The sequence below is a fragment of the Anas platyrhynchos genome, chromosome 5, assembly GCF_047663525.1.
Source record: "Anas platyrhynchos isolate ZD024472 breed Pekin duck chromosome 5, IASCAAS_PekinDuck_T2T, whole genome shotgun sequence".
In the NCBI taxonomy this organism is placed as follows: Eukaryota; Metazoa; Chordata; class Aves; order Anseriformes; family Anatidae; genus Anas; species Anas platyrhynchos.
Genome location: NC_092591.1, coordinates 52,730,854 through 52,746,287, shown reverse-complemented (window position 1 = coordinate 52,746,287; position 15,434 = coordinate 52,730,854). Strand labels below are relative to the sequence as shown.

Below are 15,434 nucleotides of genomic sequence, written 5' to 3'. Positions count from 1 at the left end.
GTGGCAAATGTATCTTAATTTGATAGGATAGGATAGAATCAGAGGAGTGGAAAGAAAATTTGCCCTGACACAGACAGGGTAGCAAATGATGTGCCCAGCCAGTGACATGCAGTACAGTAGCCCCGTATCTGATGGATACACACCTGCCAAATTAGTCCTGCAAGGCAGCTAGCAACTACAGCAACTTGCTCCACATTGTTGACCACGCTGGTGCTGTCCTGCAAAAGCAAACGTCACGCTTCTTGGTCACAAGTGAGGATGAGCTAAAGCTATCCTCAAAAGCTATCCTGAGTCTAATAGCAGTAAATAGGAATGAATGGACCTGGGGGCTTTTTCAAGCTGTTAGATCCACAATCATGTGCTGCTCCCAAAGCACAACAGAACGAAAACTGGGGGTGGGAAATCTACCCCTAGGGAAGTGCTCTAAGCTTTACTGGAAGGAGAACCTGGCTCAGTTTCCCACCGAGAAGAACTGGAGACAGCAGATATCCATCCACATGGATATCCATCCACACCGCAGCTAGCTACACAGTGTTCTCCAAAGCCTCCCTGGGTCTAATAACCAGACCTGCCCTTTGTGCACGGAACTTTTGGATGCACAGGCCACAGGTACAAGCATCCATCAATACTGGTGCTGGTAGAATGGAAACCTCCTGCTGACCCTGAACACAGAGTCTTTCTCCAGTTCATTTTTCCTGTCCCCTGGTAATCATTCATCTGAAGCTAAGAACTATGCTAAATCAACACGGCTCTAAACCCTGCGTATTTTCATTCCTCAGTTTCTAAGGCATAACACCTAAAATCCTCTAGAAAGTCTGGAGTTTTTACTCTCTCCGCAAAACACTGGATTTACTCAGAGGACAGTTCCTCCTGTCTCCCACCTCCTTCATCTCATACATCACCACCGGGTGAGAAAGACTGCCTGGCCCCGGCTGTAGCTTTATGCCACTTCACCCTACGTCACCTTCAGCAGAACAACTGAGTTTTTCACAGAATCACAGAATCACAGAATTTCTAGGTTGGAAGAGACCTCAAGATCATCGAGTCCAACCTCTAAGCTAACACTAACAGTCCCCACTAAACCATATCCCTAAGCTCTACATCTAAACGTCTTTTGAAGACTTCCAGGGATGGTGACTCCACCACCTCCCTGGGCAGCCCGTTCCAGTGCCTCACAACCCTTTCAGTAAAGAAATTCTTCCTAACATCTAACCTAAAACTCCCCTGGCGTAACTTTAGCCCATTCCCCCTCGTCCTGTCACCAGGCACATGGGAGAACAGGCCAACCCCCACCTCTCTACAGCCTCCTTTAATGTACTTATACAGAGCAATAAGGTCACCCTCTCCTCCAAACATGAATGTCGTGGGTGCTGCCGGATGCATTCAGGAGGCTGGGGAGAGTGCTGCTACACCCATCAGCACAAAGAGGTAACTTCAGGCCCAAAGGTCTTAAGAGTAGGGTCTGAAATTTATGTTCAAGCTGTGATTTAAGGTTTACATTTGGGTCTGTATGTTCTGGACTGCCTACCTGCTCTGGACTACACGGGTGAAGCAGATGCTGAGTCCTTCCCCAGGAGCTGGAGGCAAAGGGACAAGGAGAGCGTGCAAAGGCTGAGCCTCCTTTCCCTCTGATGGCAGCAAAAAATCATCCATCTCACTGAGCTGTGCTGAGCATGCTGGAAGTCAGGGAGGCAAATGACAGCACTATGCATCGGGACAGAAATTATGTAAAATTATGCATGCAGACACACAGGGAGAGGGAGGGAACCAAACTTCTCCCAATTGTGGCAGACAAAAGGTCTTCCGCGTGTGCCTGCAGTCTCCTTGAAATCCCCAAAGGACGGGATACACAAGTCCAGAGAGAATAGCCCTAAATGAGTGAATGATACAGCATACAGGCTAGACTTTCTTCTTGCTGACTTCGGCTTCACAGCCCCGTGACTCCATTTGCATTGGTGGTGCCAATCCCGGTTAAATGGAGGGAAAAATCAGGTCCCTAGGGTGCAGCTGGGGCACCAAACTGCAACTGTTTTCCTGTAAAGCAGTCCAGGCATACTCCCAGAAAATATGAGTGTTTTTATAAGCTTAGAGGAAAATGCCTCAAGCCAGACACCACAGCACAGGTTGCACAAGGCACAAAATACCACGCGCCCCCTTTGCCCTGGACTTGTTTTAGCAATCTCTGACTGCTAACATCAGTTAACTTTAACAGAATTTCTATTTTTGTTTTCAAAACAGCTTACAAAACTTACAGCAGACAAAACTGAGTAAGTGAGAAAACTATGCAGACACGAAAGCCTACTTTCCATTCCCATTAAACCTGAAACCCTTTCAGGTATTCTCTAGCAGCTGCGACCATCCTTTTGAAAGTTTCTAGGACATCTGTTGGCTAGCTGCACGCCAAGTAACAGAAGCCTCTAAGAATGTCTCTCTCTCTCCTTGCAGAAGGAAAAACAGAGATTAGATTTGTCAAACAGGGATAAGAAGTTAACGGGGCCGATAAGGTTAGACATGCCAAGCAATTCAGCAAACAATTCTGGAAAGAACGATTAGATCTAGGGTAACTAAGTATGATAAATGCTGACTTTAACCCAATTACTTACAATGATTTTAGAGGTCTGTGAAGAGCTGAGCACTACAGCCTTGTAATGAGTGAATGTGCATGAGACTGGGCAGGCACTATTCTTCACCCCACCTCCCAAAGAACCAGAAATTCAAGTTAAACAGATCTTGTGGAAAAAAAAAAAAAAGAAAAAAGGTCTTTGGATTTTATAAATTCAAAACCTTTGTCTTGGCTCTAGCGTGTTCTTGATAGCAAGGAACTCATGATCAATCCCAAACTAATTTTTTTCTTCCATTTCAGAAAGTTAGCTCTCCTCAAAGATCTTTATGCAAGTTAAAAAGCAAAGGAAACGTATGCTCAGTTTCTGCTCTTTCCGAAGCAAGCTTCCCCTCTCCCCCTACAAACAACATCAACTGGAAGAGTCGAAATAAAATATTTGTATTAGAGAAATACTCCTTTCCTTTTTCTCTGAATTACAAGCCCAAGGCTGTGAGGCCATTTTCTGCTCAAGCTGGTGTCTCCTCACTTTCTGAGGTTCTGCACTGTTGTTGTCTAAGAGTGCAACTGAGCCAGCCCAAGCTCTGCGGCTCACTTCAGTCGTACAGACTCAATACAAAGATCAAGGATTTGGGAAGCCAAGACCATTTTCATCATATTTATAAAACTCTCAACGGGGAAAATATCCTGGTCTAGCTGCACAACCCCAGATGACATTTAATAATAGCAAAGACAACAACTGTAGGTTAGGTCAGAGCGTTTCTTGGTCACCTCGGCTTTGATGTATGTGGCTTCAATAATAAATTCATTTGCTGTATGCATTTTCATGTTGAGGCCTTATCCAGAAGGAATACTGGCTCCTTTTTCTGTTCCCCCTGACCTCCAAACTGCCTTTCATTTATGTCATGAAACCTATCAGCCTAGCTTTTTTCATCTCATTTATTTTGTGGCCATGGCTTGCTGTAACATCAAAAGACTTCTTTAATATTTTGGTAAAGAGCAGACATGTACACACACACACATGCACGCGCTTTACCTATTTTGAATGGGGAAATTTTGAGGGAAATTGCTTGGAGAGGCTTAAAAAAATAATACTATATTATTAGTAGCACTTGTAGAATGCAAATACAGCTCCCAGCCATCTTTAACTGTTCAAAAAAAAAATCTGTACATTAGGAAAAGCCTTGAAGTTACTGCAAAACAGCAAGCTCCACACCCACTGATTATTTTGTAGAAAAGAATATTTAAAAAAAAAAAAATATTATTGCAAGCATTCGTCGTTACAACGTTCTTGAATTATGCTGGAAACCTAAAACGGAGCTGAACATAAACAGGATGCACCAGCACGCTCCGTGCTGAACCAGCAAATTAAATACAAAGCTACACGAAAGAATTTTGCTTCAAGATCGTACGCTCCCTCGTAACAACAAGGTTATGGGGTCTCATGTGTGTTTTCTCCCTGCAAGGCTTCGGTAAGCCAGGGCAAGCCTGGCTGCTGCAGGAGAGTGCCTGGAGGCAGTGGCCCTGCAGGGCGCAACCCTGCTGCCAGGGCTCGGTGCTGGCCACCAGCCCCGCTCCCCAGCATCGCCAAGGCAGCTCCTCGTTAGCAGCAGCTCTGTGTTTGCAAACCTCAGTGACTTCCAGGCTGAGTTAGCATGCAAGTGTAGTAGCAATCGGAATTCCTCCGAATCAGCTGGGATAGACCCAAAGCGAGGCTTACGGTCCTCAATGTGTGCAGCTGCACGGATGTAATTCAGGATCACCAACATATGGGAAGGGGAGCTTAAGGTCCCTGATTTTTTTTTTTTCCCTAGAACTTTTGTTTAAAGCTTGTCTGGTAAGCAGTTACAGGATGGAAGTTTTCAGATGGATTACATTTGTTACTATTGATTTAGAAGACTTTGTGTCTCAATGGCTTCATGGTCAGAAATTCACTTATTGATCAGGTAGGTGCTGGGCACAACTGATAGATAGTTCTTGTAGCCACTGCTGTTTCACACACATTTCTTTTCTCAATCCAAGATTAAACTACTGAAATGCAAGAGCAATTCAGCACCTCTGGGAAGAGGGGTGGGGGCTCAAGAAAAAAAAAAGGTGGGAAGGAAACCCTGTAAAGTGATGACTTGGCATTAGCCGGGGAGCACCAGCCCTCTGTAAATTGTAGCTGGAGCAGAGCCTAATGCTCTCCAGCTGCTCCTTCCCACCCCAAGGCTCGGGGGCACCAACTGTAACCAAAAAGGCCAGAGCAAACACAGGAGCATTTCCCTAATTGCTGAAAGATTAAATGCTGGACGTGGAGGCTGCTTAAATCAAGCCATTACACACAGCTGATGGCCACCAAAGTGTTGAATTCACCTGCACACTCAGGAGGAAGAAAAAGAAGAGAATGGTCTCCAAAGAAATGAAACTGCCACTGCTTCCTGTCAGCTACAGCATTTGAGGGCTTACTCGACAGGGGGCTAAACACCACTTTGCCCCAGCCCTGAATTCCCATTGACAGTTCTTTGGCTTCTGACTCTATGCTTCGCTAGCAGCTGTTCCAGCTACGTGGATTGCACCCGCAGGAGAAAGCGCTTTTCAGGAGGAATTACTCGAGCCCAGACCAGGCGTTCTGAGGCTGTTTGGCCCATTTCAACCTGCAATTTGCTTTGCTGAATTTTTCTTGAAGAGTATGTGCTCATTGGAAGTCACTTCTAACTATTGCAACCTCAAATATCAAGGGAAATACATTGGCTCTTCAGTCAGTCTACAGTACTGGGCAATACCTGAGTACCAGAGGGTTTTTCTTTCCTGCATTTGCTCCCACTGATGCTTATCTTGGTGCAGGGGAAAAGTCCAGTGGTTTGTGGGAAAGAATGGCTCCTGTGAGACAGCCTGTTTGGAGCCCTGCTTCACCACAGATTTCCCAAGTTATTTGGCTAGGAAGCCTCTCTGGGCTTCTTCTACCCATCTGGGGATAAAGTCCCTTCTCTGCAAATCCCACCAAGTGTTGTGTGGCTGACCAGCAAAGTGGGGTGGGAGAAGGAGGAAGGAAAAGCTGGAGGCTGCCCAGATGGCACCTGATGGAAGAGCTCCCACATGCAGGAACATGCTGTCCAGGGGTGACTTCCATCATTTTCTCCTTGGCTGGTCAGATTTTGCCTGAGTTGGTCAGAACACCAGAATCACAGGTAGTAAGGTCAGGATGAATGAGAGCCCCAGACTTCTAGACAGAAAGGTATGCCAGCACAACCACTGTCTGATGATGCTGTTTACCTTCAAACTCTTCTACTGATGCTCTTCCATTTGTAAGACACCTGAGTGACAACTAAAATGCTCAATATTTAGCTAAGAAACTTATCACCTGGTTTATTCATTATGCTGGCTCCTGCTTTGTTCTGGGCAGAGGAGGAGAGAGAAACAAACAGCAGAGAACAGCAATGGAGGAAACTGCAGGGATGAGGAAAATCCCCAAACCCTTATGTGTACCTGATAAAGAGCGGCGACTCTGCTATCTGCTGGGCTTATGAATTGTGAAATCCCTGGAAAAACTACTGGTCAAACAGGGTAAACAAAGAGATAAAAACAAACAAGTGTAATGTTTGAGGGGTGAGAGGCTAGAGGGTGAAACGGACACAAGCTTCTCCCTCTCCCCTAAAAAAAATAAATAAAAAATCTCATACCTAGTCACAGGAACAGAGGTTAGCTCTCCACCTCATGCACTATGGAGAAAATACAAACTAGCAGAGAAGCACACCTCTACTATTGCACTTGGGCTTTGCACCCTAATTCAGAGAACAAAATATTTAGATAAATCTTGGCAGAAGAGCATTGAAGGTGACATTGGCAGGGAAGTAAAAGGAAATACGATTACAAGAATTCCTTGTAAGCACGAGCCCCTGAAACACAGGCAAAGATACTGCTGCTTATAGGAAAGTAGTCAAGAATGTCTTTCATCTATTCATTTCTCATAGGACTAGAGTAATTTTCTTTTCATTCCACATTTAGGTTTACAGCAGGCTTTAATTCCCTGCGAGGAGCAGGCAGTACTCCGCAAAGGATGGACACGGAAACTATGCAGAGAAGACCGCTGGTGTGATAACATTTACTTTAACTTCAATTTTCTGGTGACACGTAGACGAGTTTGAAAATAATAAAGGTTGTCAAAATATTTTCCATAATAAACTCCTACACACAGCGCATTTACAAGACCAGCAGAGTTTCCTACCCAGCTGGTGCACTGGCTGCTAGCAAGAGAGTCTCCGTTTGCTGAGACGCCGTCCTAGCCCGGGCAGGAGCTGCCTTCTTGCTATTCCTTGTCCTTGGTGTTACACCGCTGACTGTCACAGCCTGCATTCTCTGTAGGGGCTCAAGTGGCTCTCACTCTGGGGCTAACTAATGACCCTAAAGGTATCGACTGCCCTAAAGCAATGGCAGAGGAGGGCATTGTATCTCTGTAACAAGAAATGGCTCTGAGTAGGCTATGGAGGACAAAACTGAGATTAACTCCCTTGCTGTACTTCACATTGCCATGGATATGTAGGAAACAGGGGTAAGGGAGGTTTCCATTTTGCAGTGGCACCAGTGGCAAGACAGGCAAAATAAATGTAAGGGGTTCTCTCAATTTGAGAATAGCAGATTTGTCCCCACTAGCCATGCTACACTTTCCATCCCTGGCTTGGGCTAGCAGCTCTGAACACAGACCGTGAGGCTTCTTTATTTCAGACCTTCATTCAAAGCCTTAATAAAGCTTTTTTTTAAAAGCCTTTTTTTTTTTTTTTAATTGGGGATGTAAAAAGAGAAACAAACAAAAAAGCCCTCAAAAACCCACAACAGGGTGAGGCGCCCGTGCTGTCTGCCGTAATAACATTCGCTAATTAAAACACAAAGCAGCCAGGGCTGCAGGATTAATGGACATGGTTTCCTCTTTTCAAGTCTCGCCCGCTGACAGATCGCCTCATTCCTTCCTCGCTCTTGAACCTCTCAGTTAAAAAAAAAAAAAAAAAAACACCGAAAAAAAAAACAGTTTGCTTATCTTACAGTGTGAGGTTGCCACGGAAACCGCATCCCCCTGTGAGATGCTCTGTCATAACATTTCAGCACTGTATGGAAGGCTTAAAGACACAGCATCCTCTGCTCCGAGGGCTTCGGAGCCAGCCAGAGTCGTTGCAGATGAGCAGCTGTCAAAGCCAGCACAAGTTTCAAGTCAGGAGTGAGAGGGAAAGAGAGAAATCACAGCAGAAACATTCCCCTGCCCAGTTCTTTGGGAAAAACTTCTCCTTGAATGGCTGATTAATATTGACCAACAAATGTTTCTATTTGGTGTAAGACGTTCTGCTTTTGGGAGAACCTGCCTCCTGACTGCCTGTTGGAAGAAAGAGTGCTGGCACCAAAACATAACCCCGTCGTTCCACCACGGGTTAGCACAAAGCACCTCTTCAGTCGAGGTTTTGTGTCAGATTAGCCTCTGAGCCCTAGTTTCTCAGTCCTTTGGTAAGAAAGGAAGAAAAAAAGTAGCAAGCGCAGTAATTGCCCATAATGGGAACAGGCCTCCTATAGCCTGCTCCTTAATTACAAGGATGGCTTCCAGGCTGTAATCACTAGGGGTCCAGATGGAAGTTCTCCAAGCTCTTTGAGGGACAGAATGTGTCAGTTATTAATTAAACATATGAGGCAATTAGCCTCAAAACTTTGTAGTAAATCACTACAGCTGTGTTACTTTCACTTTTTCCTTTGGTGAGTGCAAGCAAATGCACAGTGCATTTCCCAGGGGGGTCACGAGGACCGCAGCCAAAAAGCATTCCCAAACAAGACCTTTGTTGTTGGGTGGGAAAAAGTATCTGTGGAAAGCTTGTTTACAGAAGTCAGCTACTTCACAGTCACATCCCTCACGACAGATGACAGATTCTGTATATGACAGCTAGTCACTGCTCAACCCCTTTGGGGTGCATCGCAGCTGAACTCTCTCTGCCACCCCAAACAGCAGCCTGGTGTTGCTCCGGGACATCACAGGGAAGAAGTCATTTGTGTATTTAACACCGGCCATAGTTGAGCATCAACTACTGACCTTAATTCATTGTTTTTTTAGCTTGTCAAGACTTCTAATCCTGTAGACTCCAGGGTCCTGTAGCACCCAGTTGCTGCCTGGTCACACATTTTAAAATAAGATGTTGTGTTGCATTCTTTGTCTATCTACAAGTTCAGAAAACAAAATCACCACTGCTTGTAAAACCAATTTAGTGATTTATTCTACTGCTAGTGTTCGCAGACTAAATCTCCTCTTGGTCACATCAGGAAAACCCGACATCATTGCATCCTTAGTCTGCATTTCAGTCTCCCGGCAGCTCAGTGCCACAGCTGGCAGTGCTCTGCATATCCTGCGCCATGCTCGGGGTAGGCTTTATAACATCTATTTGGCACCCCAAAGAAAAAGGCAGAAGGCAGGGATGAAAGGAGAGTTTGTGTTGCACAAGAACAGAAATGCACCTTAGTTTCTTGCATTTCCAAGGTACACGATGGGCAGGGTGTGCTATAACAGGAATTAAGTTATCCCCTTCCAGAAAGGAGCAAGAATGGGCTTTCAGCAGGCTCCAATTTTAAGCTTACAGTTACAAAGTTGAGTGCAGAAAGTCAGGCATACTACAGCCCACAGAATAGGCAGAGTGTCACAACACTGGTACTATCTCCATTTTTTTCTACCCCCCCAAATATTAGCATTAAGCTTTAACAATGAAAGTAATTTAACCATGCTAGTACATTTAAACCTTGAGGGTCTTTGACATTCATGAAAGCAGGGAAGTTGTTCCGTATACAGAAGGTTACCCAAGAGTAACCTGATAAAAAAAAGAGCATCAAAATAAACCCAAACATCAAAAGAATAATCTCTAATTAAATATGCTGGGGATTTTGTCAGCCTATTACCAGACTCTTGATGATCTTTTTCTGATTTCCCAGGGCTCAGGCAGGAATAATGACATTAAATATTCTGTGTGTACTTGGAAGAAAAGAAATGTGGGATAACCTACACAAATAGCTCCAAACGACCCCTAGGATCCTACCTTGTAGGTACGAAAAGGTGAAATATCTACTTGGTCGACTCCTAATATATTGTCACTGCCAAGCGAGTCCCAGGAACACTGTGGCCAAAGAGCTTCTGTTTTGTGGAGGTGATTGGCAAGATGCTACACCACTTCACAATGCGCAGGCAGACTGCTTTTGTCCTTCAGAGCTTTTTTTTTTTTTTTTTTTTTTGTAACGGTTCTGGACCTCTATGCCTAATTGCACCCACTTCATCTGTGAAGAGAGATTTATAATGGAACATAATTTTGAGGGATTAACTTTGATGCTGGTACGCGGCCCATCCAGAAGTGACAGCAAAAAATTTATATTAGCTGCTGTTCCTGCCAAAGAATAACAGAGAAGCTTATTACACAGGCAATCAAGCTCCCAAATTAGTGCTGATTTTCACCCCATGCCACTTTGCTGCTGTTAATGATGGGAAGCAGCAGCAAATATGAAGCAAAAAGCCATCAGGAAGCTAGCTTTCAATTTTTATTATTGAACGGGGTGACCAAAGCCCTTGTTCAGGTACAAATCTCATCACAGGCAATGAGAGCTGGAGGATCCACAGCAAAACTGGAAGAGCCATCTACTGACCACAGTCCTTACTGAAGAGTTTCTGGGGAGCTTGCAGTTCAGAGTGGCTAATTCACAGGGCTAGGAAAGCACCAATCTTCTCCCTTTTTTCCTCCCTTCCAAAGGATCCTCCTAGAAGCTGTGGCCAAGACAGGGCTATGTGATTTTGGGAGGCAGTCACATTTATTTGGCACTACTGTCTCTGTGAAGGTACACAACTATGGCATGAGCAGCGCTCCCTTACCCATGAGACAGGGATACTCTGGCTCCTGGGACACTCCAGACGTCTGACAGCACCTGCAGCAGTTTGGGACCATCTGTAGGGACCATCCCCGCCCTAGCCAGCACTGAACCCAAGTAATTTAGATTTTTTTAACCCATGGAGACCCCAATACAAGCTATAATGGTAGCCATCACATTTCCACTTACAAAACCAGACAGGTAGGAAGCCAGGGCTCTGTCTAGACTTTCTCTACCACAAATCTCTTGGAACAGTGTAAGCAGACAGCACTTTCACTATGAGCAAGCTGTGAATTATGGTGCTTAAAATATTGGCATTGCTCTGCTTCACTGCCAGCACGATGTTCTTGACAGACCTGAGCCACTGGAAGCAACTCAAAAAGAAATAAATCTGGAACAAACCAGAAGAAACCATGCCCCTTCCTAATTTTCAACACAGGAATGGAAGCTTCTTTGGGATCTGCCATCTGAGCAACACACAGAGGCGTGATCCAGTTGTATATATGCACAACGTGATATGCTTAACAGCAAACAAGGCTAGGAACAAACCATCTACCCTGGAAAGGCTGCGACACCAGAAAGTTAACCAGCAAATTCACACCAAGCTCCTGTCTTTCTTTCAAAGAGATCATGGCTCCTCAGATCACCCCAACCATTTCCCATTCACTGTCCCTTCTCAGGTGCTGTTGATTCCTGTAGATGCTGATTGTTGAAGTTAGTTTAAAAAACAAACAAACAAAACACTTCTCTTTTCTCCTGACTTTTGTATCTTGAAGTTAAGTGGCACTTCTGTGATAGGCACAAGAGTCCTGCAAGATTTCTCCCTTTGAGGGGAAGCAGAAATGGATGTGCCAGTCTCTTCTCCCTGGTAACCGAAGTCAGAAGGCCTGGGAATGGCACAAAGCCATGCCAGTGGAGGTTCAGATGGGACATTGGTTAAAATGTCTGTACTGTGAGGGTGGTTAAACACTGGAACAGGCTTCCTAGTGAGGTGGTTGATGCCTCAATGCCTGTCTGAGGCATTTGGATAATGCCCTCAATTATATGCTTTAATATCTGGTCCTAAAGAGGTCGGGTGGTTGGACTTGATCTTTGAAGAACTGAATTATTTTATTCTACCTACACAAAGTCATGTAAGTTTTCTTTCAAAAACAGGGTAATGCCTGACTCAGCTCTTACTGAAAGCAGTTGGATTTCCTCTACCAAATTCCAAGTTGGAGTGATCTTCATTGAAATGGTGTATACATGCAAAGCGTGTCCATAGTTTGCACAGAGCATCTGTGGATTAATCCAACCAAATAAAGGTTTCTGTCACAGGTAACTGAAGCCCTGTAGCATGAAGCAGACCTTCTTGCAATGTGCCAAGAGTGTAACAAGTAAAATGTTTCTCAATATTTTCTGCTTTTGGGTACTGTGCTTCTCACAGAGCTTACTTCTTGGCCTCAACTATAAACCTCTCAGTGTAGTCTCTCCTAAAGCTATCATTTATCAAGACTGGCTACCTCTGCTCGCACTATGCATGGCCATTCCTACAGCTGAGGAGAACCAGTGGATGGTGATCACTCGCTAATCCCAACATCTCCAACTGCTACTGAAAGAAGGCATTGCAGTCAGGAGGCAAGGGAGAGACAGACCCTTAGATCGGCTCCGATACAGGGACGTTTCAGTCATGTCATGTACTCCTGAGCGTGGTGAGACCAGGATGACAGTCTGGGCCTGACAGCTCTGTGACATCCCTTCTGTTCACTTGCTAATAGAGTCTAGAAAAGCTTTTTATGGTAGCTGGCAGCAGCAATAATAGTAACTTGAGATATGTTCGTGCTACACTCACTTCGCTAGTGTTTGGATTAATGGCATACTTTCATAAATTCTCAAAGCAGGCCCCCTCACCAGAAAACACTCAGGTTACAGGGCCCTGCTCTCCGGGAGATGAACCCAAGCGCTCAGCATCTCACCCTCTTGTGAAGCATCCGCTCCTCTCCCACACAGATCCCCTACAAAGTCCTGTACCTCCTGGGCAGACTGGGGATTAAACCAGGACAGCTATTTTTAAGGATGCAAAGACCCGAGGGGTAATTTTTCTAGGACGCAACTGTGATTCACCACTGTGCAAATGGGTAAATAAATCCAAGGTAGGGCATGAAGGGGCTCTTAGAGGGATATTTAAGTTACAGATTCAAAATACCAAATAAGCAGTCCCACGGGTAGCAGCCCGGAGGGTTGCATTAGGCAGGTGGGTGCAGCCACGATCTGGGTGAGGCAAGGGAACAGCCCCACGGCTGTATCGCTCTGCACAGGGCTCGTGCTGGGGAAGGGAAGCAGGCAGGGGCTGCCGCTCACTAGCCCCTCCAGAGGAAGTTGCTTTCAGCCTCCAAAAGTGTGCTTTCCATACGTCAGCCAGCAGCTCCTTCATGTACAGCCTCACCGTCAGCACTGCAACACGGGCAGCGACGCATGCGAGAGGGGACAGCTCAGAAGTGCTATGCCAGCAGAAGCAGCAGAGTGAGTTACAGCACTGGCCTCGGTGCCATCGCAGAAAAAGAACAGCTGGAGTCAAGGGTTTGAGATGTGAGTTGCTCACAAAGACTGAACGCCGTGCTTTAACCCAGGTAACAAAGCACATTTAGTGTATGTACAGCTGTGGTGGTTGATGGCATGAGGGCCAACAGCTGCCAAAAACATTCTTCAAGTGCAGAAAAAAACATACCAAAATGAAACCAAGCCACAAGGAATCAGCCACACACAATGGAGAGAGGGTTGGGGAGGAAAAAGGGGGCCTTCAGGACCCCAAGCTCTACTGCTGGACACTTGCATCTATGGCACGTGCAGTGGGGCCAAATCAAACACACCGCAGTTGGCTCTGAGCAAGGTGATGTGCTTATAAGAAACAGGAGTGCTGTATGAGATGCAAGCCCAGGTTCCAGCAGCTAAGTGAACCCGCACCCAACTTATTTGAGGCTCTGTTTACTAGGCGCCCTGATGCAGCTGTGTTACTTCCAGAAGCAGGCTTCTAAACGCTGTCGCTGGCATCTCCTCAGCGTGGTATATAGTCAAAGATAAAAATAGCTTTTACACATCTTTACACTTGTCTTCCTCTCCCTCTGTACTTCTGTTTCATTTCTTGTAAAGAGCAGAGTAACATCAGTTAAGTCACCCAGCAAATGTAAAGTGTTTATGGTGCCTTCTAAAAGGGCCACTACAGCCACAAAGCTACCATTGCAATTAGTGATTTGAGGTCTAATGGAGCAGGAAGCTGAAAACTACACAATGGAAGCTTTAGAGAACGTCCACACTAAGCACACCACGTGTGCATTAGGCTAGAGGCAGCTGTGCCCAGACCGATTTCAAGGTCCCCTGGAAGACCGCTGCATGTGCCCGAAAGGACCCGCTTCTTTCAGCGCCTTTTGAGCCTGATTGAATCAGACAGTCTCAGCAGTTCTCACATACGAGGCATGCAAGTTCAGCAGCTATGAGCACCCTTCTCCTCGCTGGTATGCTCTTACCCTTTAAGCTTGCTTTAGGTATCACACTCGGAAGCTAGAGAGCTTCGTTAAAGCTATCCAAGGGTACAGGGCTGATAGAGCCAGACATCATCTCTGCAACTGCAACACCAGTAAGGGCAGGACTGTGTTTTGCTTTCCATACTGGGCTGGCTGTTGGAGCTGGTAGCCCCAACAAGGCATCGGGAGCTGCCACGAGCTTTACTGGCTCTGGCACACACTCCCTTATCTTGCTGCACGCAACTCTGCCTTGGCAATCCCCACGGCAGCTCATGATGCCTCTGCGCCTCAGCTTTCTCATCCATAAAACAAGGGGGAGCGCACAGCATCTCCAAATCTCAATGGTGTTCTGCATTATCCATGGTTTGCACACCACTAAAAAGAGACCAAGTAGTATGCTTCCTTGGGTAGACACATCAAGAGAAAAGCTCTAGTCCCAACTTGAAGGATGTATGAAAAATTAATATCTTTGAGCCTCCTTTATCCCCATCAGCAAAATCCACCCACCCCCATAATTTGCTTTGAAATAAGGGAGAAAGCACTAATTGTTCAGAATTATTTGCTGGCTGGAACATCAACATCTAAGAGCAAGCATTCTCTGCAGACATGAACTTGCTCTATCCCAAGGCTTGGGAAAGTACCAGTTCCCCTGGTGCACAGCACTATCTTTTGAAAGCCTCACCACAGCATGCACTACATGAACTTGCCTGTCTGAACCTAGATTGTAAACCAGAACAAAATATATTACTGTGAAATGTGCAAGACATGTCTGAGCAAGTTATTTCCAGACAATTTTCCTGTGAACATCTAACAAAACTCAAGTTTACGTTAAATATACACTGAGGATTTTCTCTTTCTTTTGAGGGCAATCAGTGTCTGAGTTCCTCTGCCCCAGGAGGTACTGGCACAATCCACTCTGATTAGACTCAGGAGGGGGAGCAAACAGACAATTACCCTGATAACAATCTTATCTGAGGACAGAAATGAGATTAGCTGCCTAGCCGCAGTGATTCTTCCTCAGATTGAGTGTTAGGAGGACCGACTAATGCAACATGGGATAGAGGGAATTTCCCCACAGAGCATGATGGCAAGTTAAGTAGGTGAAATTCTTCCCCTACTGGTCCCTTTCAAGCAGGGAGAGCTGTCTGGTAGGACAAAGTGACCAGGTTCCTGGATAGACGCCGTCCTGAAAACACAGTTGAGCAATTTGTTCCTTCTTGTTTTGTACCATTATGCACGATCTCAGAATTCAAAAGCAGTGAGATCAGCTGGGAGAACAACTCCCTCCAGCTATGCTTTCTCCTATTTTGTTTTTGCAGACTACTCTCAAAATTCTCAGATGGCACAAGATGCATTAGCTTTCCATGAACCTAACAAACAACACTGTTGGGAAGTTCTCTTGAAACAGTTTTGATTTTATGTCTCTAACTTAACTCCCGTCTTCTTAGTTATTCCCTTTATAACAGCTAGCCTAATCCCTCTCCCCTGGGTGTTTACAGCCTTCACATCTCTGGAACGAT

General features: G+C 45.5%; 1 protein-coding gene across 11 annotated transcripts in view; it reads right to left on the bottom strand.

The window, feature by feature from the left end:
• TSPAN18 (tetraspanin 18) overlaps nucleotides 1-15,434 on the bottom strand; it is a 118,652-nt gene that overhangs the window by 69,537 nt on the left and 33,681 nt on the right. The gene's annotated exons all lie outside the window — the stretch shown is intronic.